General features: G+C 42.4%; 1 pseudogene; it reads right to left on the reverse strand.

Annotated features, from left to right (window-relative positions):
- On the reverse strand, positions 1-100 carry LOC114681702 (annotated as a pseudogene).
- Positions 101-9,440: the final 9,340 nt, after the last annotated feature.

A 9,440-nucleotide genomic window follows, 5' to 3' on the forward strand; every position in this document is an offset into this window, starting at 1 on the left:
CAAAGCATGGCCTGATTCATGAATTCTCATGTCATCTTTGTTCAGGGGCCATGCTAATCTCTGTATATGTGCTTTCCTACAAAATGAGCACAATTTGTACATTTAAGATGTGTATGTTTGAGCAGAGTATGGCGGTGATGCCTTTAATCCCAGCACTTGAAAGGTGGATCTCTGTGGGTTCAGAACAGCCAGGGCTATACAATGAAGCATTGCCCTCCCCCCTCCAAAAAAAAGAAAAGAAAAGAAAAAAGAAAGACAGACAACCACACTTGGGCCAATGCCTATAATTATAAGGTAAAGGCAGAGAGGGATTGCCATGAATTCCAGGCATGCCTGAGCTACTTATCAAGATCTTGGCTCAAATAAAACAACAAAGCAGATACCCTGTCTACAAAAACTAAAACAAAAGAAGAATAGCCCCCAGAAGTAAAAAACCCAACCACCAACAAAAAGATAACGCTTGGCTATATGCACTTTATTTTAATCTTTAAAGAAGGCATGTCTTTTGAGGCCAGCTTGGTCTACATAGCAAGTTCTAGGCCATCTAGAACTATATAGAGATATCTAAAAAAAAAACAATGACGATGATTGATAACTTAAAAAACAATGTGTAATGTTCTTAGGAGAATGGCTAGCCTCCTTTGTCACCTCCCAGTCCCCTTTCTGTTTTACTTTAAGATGGGGCTCACTCTGTGGCCCTGTCTGCTGTGGAACTTGATGCTTCCTGAGTCCTAAGATTAAAGGTATGTGCCAGCATGTCCAGCACTTGCCTCAGTCATCTTCATGACTATTAACACAAGTTTTAAGATTTAGTGTGTGTGTGTGTGTGTGTGTGTGTGTGTGTGTGTGTGTGAACATTTTGCTTACGTTTATACGCTGCCCACAGAGGCCAAAAGAGTGTCAGTCACTCCCCTCCCCTCCTGAAGCTGGAGCTCGTCCTGCTGGTTGTGAGCTTCCATCTGGGCATGGGAAAGTAAACCTGAGTCCTCTGCAAGAGCAGTTAGTGCTCTTAACTGCTGGACCGTTGCTCCGGCCCCAGTTCAACTTTAATTTCAATAAAAACAGTTTCTATAAATTGCTTTTGAATTTTTTGTGTGTGTTTGTTATGAAAATTTTAGCTTCAGTGAAGTATTTTATTGGAAATTCATAAGAAACTGATTCATGAAGGTCCAACATGCCACACATTAAAAAAACAGATAAGACAAAATAATTCCTAACACACTGTAAAGCCCAGTTCTAGTTTTTCTCCCTTTGATAGTTTTTTGTATAGGGAAAGTCCAAATAAAGTATTTTCCACAGTTTGCTCTTCCAAAGGTTTCAATTAACATACTCAGTAAACTCTGTGTTGTAGCCACAGATTGCTATGGAGTAACCAGCCTCATTGTTGGGATGCTGTCATGGTTAGGCATGTCAGAGAACCTTAAAGGAAATGTTAGAAGAGAAATGCATTAAGTCCCCACCAAGAGCAAAAGAAACCACACCAATCCCTATGATATTTCTTTTTCTTTTATATATATATATATATATATATATATATATATATATATATATATATATTACAATACCATTCAGTTCTACATATCAGCCATGGGTTCCCCTATTCTCCCCCCTCCCACCCCCTCCCCTTACCCCCAGCCCACCCTCCATTCCCCCTATGATATTTCTTAGTCACACAATCTCCGACCTCCAGACATCTGCAGTCACTGACATGTCTCATATATCTAAAGCTGACTCATGGAGCATTACTAGCCAGTCCATACAATGCTCACTGATAAGATTCGATTGCCAAACAGCCAATTACATCCCAGTCATGACTCACTTTAGTCACCAGTGGATGGATATCCCAGTGATGGGTCAGCTTGTTCTGATCTCCAAAAGACCAGTTAAAACTCAGACTCCTTGTGGATGACCAAAAGGAATGGAAATCTCGGTCACTGGTGGCTTGAAGTGTCTCTCTGTTGGTCCCCACTGACCTGGTTCTGAACCTCATCGTTTGCAAAATCACTAATTACAGGAACTAATTTCTTTTTTTTCTCTCTCTCCTTTTTTTAAAGCCTCATTTTATTTTATTTTGTTTTTTATTTTAATTTATTTTAACTTTATTTTATATTCATTGGTGAGAAGGTGTCAGATCCTGGAGATCTGAACTTATAGACAGTTGTGAGCTGCCATGTGGGTGCTGGGAATTGAGCCCGGGTCCCCTGGAAGATCAGCCAGTGCTCTTAACCATTGTGCTCTCCAGTCCCTCTCTCTCTCTTTTTTTTTTTTTTTTTTGAGATAGGGTTTCTTTGTGTAGCCCTGGCTGTCCTGGAACCTGCTTTGTAGATGAGGCTGGCCTCTAACTCACAGAGATCTACCTGCCTCTGTCTCTGCCTCTTGAGTGCTGAGATTAAAGGCATTTGCCACCAACACCTGGCATAGGAATTAATTTCTTGTTGTGATTGTTATTATTTTCCATGGGTAGTGGAGCTCATCCCATGAACCATGACTCAAAATCAGAAATGTTAACTTTCAGCGGTGGAGGCTTGGGACCCAAAGAGCAAACAGGAAGATGTGAGAATCCAGCATATTCCCAGCACACTGTATTTTTATTATAGGCAATGACATGCAACAATACTATACAATCATTAAACCTCGTTTACAAGGAAATAGAAAGTTTTGCTTAATAGATCACCAACAACAAAGACAAGGAAGTATAAATATAAAAATATATAGTAACATAATGAGCTCATATGTCTTAAAAATTACACAATCCTGTTGTGGAATAACCTTTTTCCACACTGTGAAGATGTGTCACCCTGATTTATTTAATAAAAAGCTGAACAGCCAATAGCTAGGCAGAATTTTCAGGGCAGAGAGAATGCTGGGAAGAAGAAGACTGAGTTGCCGGCAAGATACAGAAGAACCATGGCATGTAGGAGATGAGGTAACAAGCCATGAGACACATGGCAGCACAGAAATTAATAGAAATGTGTTAATTCAAGTTATAAGAGCTAATTAGAAATAAACCTAAGCTATATGCCAAGTTTCATAATATAATAAGTGTAGGGAAAGGGGGCTGGCTAAAGAAACCCACCCTGACCCTGGAGCCCAGAATTAGGGAAGGATGGCTCAGATAAGGCCAGTGAGAGAAACACAGTTTATCTCAGATCAGAGCCATCTCTGCCCCTGTCCAACTAACTTGTGAAACCAACCAATCATAGACAGGACAGTAGAATCCTGGCCCTAGGACCCAGGACCAGGGAAGGAAACACAGCCTGTGTTTAGGACCTGAGCCAGAGAAATGAACACTTTATCTCCAAACCCAAGGAAATATGTCCTGACTCTGAAACCAGTACCAAAGAAACACTCTTGGCCCCTAGAATCAGAGTCAGTGAAAGAAATGTACCCTGGCCTTAGAGGTAGTGTCAAAAAACCAAGAAAGGCGGGCGGCGGCGGCGGCGGCGGCGGCGGCGGCGGCGGCGGCGGCGGCGCCGCACGCCTTTAATCCCAGCACTTGGGAGGCAGAGCCAGGTGGATCTCTGTGAGTTCAAGGCCAGCCTGGTCTACAGAGCAAGATCCAGGAAAGGTGCAAAGCTACACAGAGAAACCCTGTCTTGAAAAACCAAAAAAAAAAAAAAAAAAAAAAAAAAAAAAAAAAAAAAAAGCCAAAAAAAGGCCACAAAACTGGCTAATCCCTGGGCAGAAAAAAACTAACCAATCACAGTTGACTCTGCCCCCTGGACATTCTATATAAACCGCCCTGCCTGGTCAGTTGTGGGCTGTTCTCCACCCTGGTAGAGGCAGCTACTGTCCTGGTCTCCTCCTTCCCAAATAAACCTCTTTCTCAAAAGAGTTTTGGGTGAAGACCTTCATTCACTGGTGCACAGAAGAACCTTGCTAAGACATCCCATAGTGTATTGGCCATCATCGACCCTGCGGGGAGACCATCCCCCATCACATCAGGTAAGCCTGACTTTCCCCAAGAGTCAGGATACCCTGCTGAAGCAGTTCCAGGCCTCACTCTGCTGAGAAGTCAGAAAAATTTCCCGTCCAGAGTTGGGCTGTTTCTTTGCCTAGGACACCTTCAGGGCAGAGCTGTTGTTCTGAGCAGCTCGAGGTGTCCGGGATACCCCGCCCTCCAGGGCTGAACTGTCTCCTTGCAGTTTCAGCCACCACAGCTGTGCTACACAGCTCAAGGTATTGCCTGACTCCCCAGGTAGTCAGGACACCAAACCCACAGAGTTTCGAAACTCACGTTCTGCAACCAGTTTACTAACATTTTTGGTGCTGAAACCTGGGGCACCAAACCCAGAGTTTTTTCAACCAGTTTACTAACATTTTTGGTGCAGTTTATTAACATTTTGGTGCAATTTACTAGCAATAAGTCTCCATGTTGTGATTTGGGAGCTGGCAGACAGGACAGAAAAATCTGCTTACACAATTCCACATTTGGTTTGTTTGTTTGTTTTTTGAGACAGGATTTCTCTGTGTAACCCTGGCTGCCTTGGAACTCACTCTGTAGACCAGGCTGGCCTCGAACTCACAGAGATCTACCTGCTTCTGCCTCCCAAGTGCTGGGATTAAAGGTGTGCGCCACCGGTTGGGCTTCACATTCCTATATTCTTGAGGTAGGAATGTCTACTGGACTAATCATTTACCTCTTTAGTGTACCAAGGGTCAGAGTGCTCTAGAGGCAGAATGTGTTTCTTAGACAAGACTGTTGACAGTAATTATCATTATTGAGACAAGCTCACAGGTACAAGGCTAGCCTTGAACTTCTGATCCTCCTGTTCCACCTCCCAGCTGCAGTGGAACAATCCTTTTCTACACTATGAATATTTATTACTCTCATTGGTTATTGAAAAGCTGACAGGCCAGTAGCTGGGCAGGAAGTTAAGCAGAAAAACTAAACAGAGAATGATGGGAAGAAGGAGGGTGGAGTCAGGGGAAATGCCAGCAAGCTGCCCAGGAAGCAAGACACGCTAGAGGACAGGTAAATCCATGAGCCACGTGGCCAAATATAGATTAATAGAAATGGGTTAATTTAAATGTACAAGCTAGTTAGTAATAAGCCTGAGCTAGCAGGCAAGCATTTACAGATAATATTAAGTCTCTGGGTGGCAACTGGGAAGCAGCTGCCTGAATGGGGAGCAGGTGGCTGGGACAGGAAATGTCCGTTTGTTTGCACTGTGCCTTTGAAAACCACACTTGGCCCCAGACCCATGAAGACTGTTGTAACTGACCACCTTACACCTGTTAGTTATGACATTTCACAGAACCCTTGTTTATTAATTCCCACACATTCCCAACTCACAGAGCATCTGCCACCAATTCCCTTGGATATGATGCCCATTCACACAGTCATTTGGTCTGGCTGGCATTGACACTTTTAAGTACCCATGACTGACCCAGCTGGGGCACTGTAGTCCCAAGTCAGCATCTAATACAGATCCTAGGTTTTGACTGTTTTCCCCTCACTAACCATTCCCATTTAGATAAGCATTTTTAACCCCAAATTGATTGGCTCAGCTTTCACTATGGGGTCACTTCTTCCCATCCAGAGAGCCAGTGCCCAGACTCAGTATCAACTTTGAGGTTGTCAGCCGACACTCTGCAGCCTTTCCGTGGACAGGAGTCTGGGCATTCCGTGCATTAATGAAGGCATGATGGCTGCACCTGCCTGGCAGCCACTTGATAACAGGAACCATATTTAAAACCGTGCCATACTACAAACCCTTTGCTAGGCCAGGAGATTTGGCTATTGTAGGGCAAGTGAAGTAGGTGCCCCTGCATCTCTAAACAAAGTTACTCTTGCATTGTAGAAATCCAATGCTCCTTTCTCCATGAACACCATGGAGAGTCCCACACCCTAGAGCTGAGCTTTCTTAGTCTCCAATGCCAGGAGGTGGGGTTGGTCACATATGTTTTTATGGGGTTTTGTTGTTGTTTAATGTATTTGTTTTTGCTTGTTTTAGACAGGGTATGATGTAACCTAGGCTGACCTTGAACTCTTGATCTCCCTGCTTTCACTTCCAAAGTGCGAGGATTACAGGTGTGCTCCCCCACATTTGTAATCCCAGTCCCTTTCAGGCTGGAATAATAGTTTAGCTGCAAACTGTCTGAGGCTCAGTGAAAACCACACAACTGAAGGCCAAAGAAAAGACTGACTACGTGCACTAAAGACACCCCCAATCGGACATCTTATTTTATAGGTGAATTATACAGCCATAGAATTGGAAGCCAAGAAGTTACCAAGCGCAAAGAAAGCATGAAAACCTATAACTCCCAAAACTGCTATTGCTTAGCCATGAATAATTAAGGAAACATCAATGATGTAGGCAGACTTTTCTGTTTCACCTGCCAACTCCCAAATAATCAAACAGAGACTTCTTGTTAATTATGAAAGCTTGACCAATAGCTTAGGCTTGTTCATAATGAACTCTTATAACTTAAGTTAACCCATATTTTATTAATCTATGTTCTCCCATGTGGCTTTTACCTCTATCCCATTTTGTGTGTCTAACTCGTTCCGCATCTGTTTGGCTTCTCTGCCCTTCTTCTTCCCAGCATTCTTTCTGCCCCAAAAATCCTGCCTAGCTATTGGCCATTTAGCTTTTTATTAAACCAATCACAGTGACATATCTTCACACAGTATAAAGGAATATTCCACAACACAATGGAATTGATCCAAAAGAGTCTTGCACCTTTATAAATAATATCAAGGTAGATCAAGCTCACGAGTGACAAAGCCAGGGACAGCAAAGGCTGGAGACCAGGAGAAACCACCCCAACTGTGAAGTAGGGCCTGGATGTTGTGCACAACCAGCCATCTTGCCACAAATGCTGCAGTTTTAGTTCATAAGTCTGCTCCTAAGTTACTTCTTTCCTCCGTTATTACACAGGTCCCATGTTTGGTTACATATTATCCCGAGGGAAAGTAGAAAACAGAATCATCAGCACCATATAACACAAATTTTAAAAGATCTTATTAATTAAAAAAAAACTGGAGCCAGGTATTGAGGTGAAAGCTGGAAGATCAGAGAAACAGAACAAGCCACAGCCAACCTCACCTCACCAACTCCTCAGCTGATCCTGTTTCCTTAGACTGAAAGTCTATGAGTCCTCACCTGGAAGAGTCGTAGCTGAACTGCTTAAAAGCCTCTAGCTCCTGGTCCTCATGCTTATATACCTTTCTGCTTCCTGCCATCACTTCCTGGGATTAAAGGCATGTGTCCTTCCCAAGCAAAGCCCTGAGATCTCGAGTGCTGGGATTAAAGGTGTGTGCTACCATGCTGGCTGTGTGTGTGGCCTTGAATTTACAGAGATCCAGAGGGATCTCTGCCTCCGAGTGATAGGATTAAAGGTATATGCCACCACTGTCTGGCCTATATGTCTAATCTAGTGGCTGGCTCTGTCCTTTGATCCCCAAATAAGTTTATTAGGGTGCACAATACATTGGGGTACACAATATAATACCACACCACGTCCTTCTCTTCCTTCTTTTGTTTTGAAGCAGAGGATAAGGTCTTGATGTGTAGCCCTGATTTGACTGACAGGTCGCCCAGACTACTCTCAGACTTGTGGAATTCCTTCTGCTTTAGCCTCTGAAATGCTGGAATTATAGAACTAAACCAACCTTGAATATAAACCCTCAAACATGAAAGAGTAGTCTTTTTTGTGGGGATCTCGTGGAGTGGGGTGGTGAAGAGTGAGGTTTGGGGTTGGGGCAGTGCTGGAGCTTGAACTCAGGACTGTGTAACTCTACCACCATTACAAGCCTAGTTTCAGCTGGCAACTGTGGTTGCCTCTTGAAGCTGATGTCCACTTTTTTCCTGAAGATGGTGAATGTGAGGACAGCAATGGCATGCCTGGAGTAAGGAAGTGACTAATAAAAGCAAAAGCAAACACCACTGGAATGTCTTTTATCCTTTATTATGAAACAGTTTAGATAGGAAGATGGAGAATGAGCACTAACCCGGACACCTACAAGCAACTTGAATTGGCTATTTTTGTGGTGCCCCACGTTGGGCACCAAATGTAGCAACCTTTCTTGTCAGACTATCTTTGGTCTGAAACATAAATAATGACCTAGAGACTTATTATGAAAGTTTGGCCTTTAACTTAGGCTTATCTCAACTAGCTCTTATAACTTAAATTAACCCATATTTTTTAATCTTCATTTTGCCGTGTGGCTTTTACCTTTCTTTCATTCTGAATGTTTGACTTTTTCCATGTTTTGTTGGTGTCTGATGCATGCCTATGTTCATCTCCTACTTCTCTTCTCTCTGCCTGGAAGTCCTGCCTATACATCCTGTCTATCTGTTGGATGTTCAGCTCTTTATTAAACCAATCACAGTAACATATCTTCACACACTGTACAAATATCCCACATTTTTGCTTGTTTTTAAATAAATAGCTTTTCTTTGTATTATTTCTCAGTCTCATTTTTAGTTCTTCCCAGAGATCACCACTATTATGGATCTTGTGATTATTTCCATAAATGCTTTCATGTTCTCCCTATATAGTATCTATTATGGAAAGTATATAGCATCTGACTTGTATGCTTTTAAGCCTTGTGGTACTGTGTCATACAAAATACTCTCTAATTAAATATTATTATAGTTTTGGAATTTAACAAGGTTGATGGAAGTATCTCCATTGGCTAGAATAACTGGCATTCTAAATTAAGCCCACTTTTTGGCTACTTTCTTCATTCCTATAAATAGCACTGCAGTGGGTCTTCCATGTACATCTCATGAAACATGAAGACTTGCATTTTTGTAGAGGGTTCAAAGCAGAATTACTGGGTTCAAGACAGTTCACATCCTCAACTTTATAAGATATTGCCAACTGATGCTGCAGACAACCACAACTATGAATATCCACAAGGCTCCACATCTTTCCAGTTAGTTCTTCTTCTTCTTCTTCTTCTTCTTCTTCTTCTTCTTCTTCTTCTTCTTCTTCTTCTTCTTCTTCTTCTTCTTCTTCTTCTTTTCTTCTTCTCCTCCTCCTCCTCCTCCTCCTCCTCCTCCTCCTCCTCCTCCTTCTTTTAAAATACTGGTTTCACTTTGTAGTCTTGGCTGACTTGGAACTTGCTATGTAAAGCAAGCTGATCTCCAACCCATAAAGCTCTGCCTGTGCCTCTGACAAGTGTTCACCACTGTGCCTAGCTGCCAGCATTGATCTTGAAATAGCTCATTTTATGATGGTTTCATTTTGTACAACCCTTACTCCTCATGACATAAAAAATCAATTTTTCTAACCCCTCCAGGTCTACTTTTTGCTACCATCCTGAACCGACCTTTCATATGAAGTTTCTACAAATAGAGTCAATATGTTTCTTGCATTCTTTGGGATTTTCACTTGCCAGAAGCTTCCAGGGCATTGTATGAAATTAAAGGGTACAAGCATTCCATTGAGGAGTTGTAATGGATATTGTTGCAGAATATTTGTATATT

Source organism: Peromyscus leucopus, chromosome 1 (genome assembly GCF_004664715.2).
Source record: "Peromyscus leucopus breed LL Stock chromosome 1, UCI_PerLeu_2.1, whole genome shotgun sequence".
NCBI lineage: Eukaryota > Metazoa > Chordata > Mammalia > Rodentia > Cricetidae > Peromyscus > Peromyscus leucopus.